The sequence below is a fragment of the Talpa occidentalis genome, unplaced genomic scaffold (genome assembly GCF_014898055.3).
Source record: "Talpa occidentalis isolate TD23 unplaced genomic scaffold, MPIMG_talOcc4v2.1 talOcc4.13, whole genome shotgun sequence".
Classification (NCBI taxonomy): Eukaryota; Metazoa; Chordata; class Mammalia; order Eulipotyphla; family Talpidae; genus Talpa; species Talpa occidentalis.
The window spans coordinates 26884108-26884840 of record NW_023601322.1 but is presented as its reverse complement, the minus strand read 5'-3'; the positions used below and the strand labels follow the sequence as shown (position 1 = coordinate 26884840).

At 33.0% G+C, this 733-nt stretch overlaps 1 non-coding gene across 1 annotated transcript; it reads left to right on the top strand.

The window, feature by feature from the left end:
- Positions 1-275: 275 nt before the first annotated feature.
- On the top strand, positions 276-379 carry LOC119243922 (U6 spliceosomal RNA). Its single transcript, XR_005124903.1, has one exon. It is a non-coding gene; the product is annotated as a U6 spliceosomal RNA (small nuclear RNA).
- Positions 380-733: the final 354 nt, after the last annotated feature.

Sequence of the window (733 nt, the reverse complement as noted above, 5' to 3'; positions counted from 1 at the left end):
TGTATAATAAAACCAGTAATACAGAACACTTTAAAATAAAAATTTCTTCAGCCTTTCTGATGAAGTAGATCCTGCTCAGGAAGTAACCACTTGTCTTTTTTAAGATGTTGCCTCTTTAACATTACATCCACAGTTCTATGCAAGGGGCTGATATAACTATTTTTTTAATTTATAAAATTTATACATGGTTTATGAATTGAGTTTGAAGCTCTAGCTCACAAATATGACCCCTTCATTAGTAAGTATTTCATGTTTTTCAATTGGTTAAATCCTCAGCACTTGCACCAGCAGCTCACATACTAAAATTGAAGTTATATAGAGACTAGCATGGTCTCTACTCAAGGATGGCATACACTTTTGTGAAGCTTTCCATATATTTGTGGAATATTATTCAGCCTTAAAAAAGAATGAAACTTTAACACTTGCTACATCATGGAAGATACTCAAAGACATTGTGCTAAATGGAATAACCCAGACACAAAAGGACAATATTATATGATACTATTTCTATGAGATATTTAGAATAAAGACATTCATAGAGACATAAAGTAGAATTGTGTGGCCAGGGGCTGAGGAGAGGGGGTCAATAAGGAGTTGTTGTGTAGTGGGTATAGTTTTAGTTTGGGAAGATTAAAATGTTCTGGAGAGTCATGTCTTTTTTTCAGGAAGGCAAAATTTTCCTGTGTTTTATTTGGCATATTTCTTCCTTTATGTTTTCTATTATGTCTTTCCA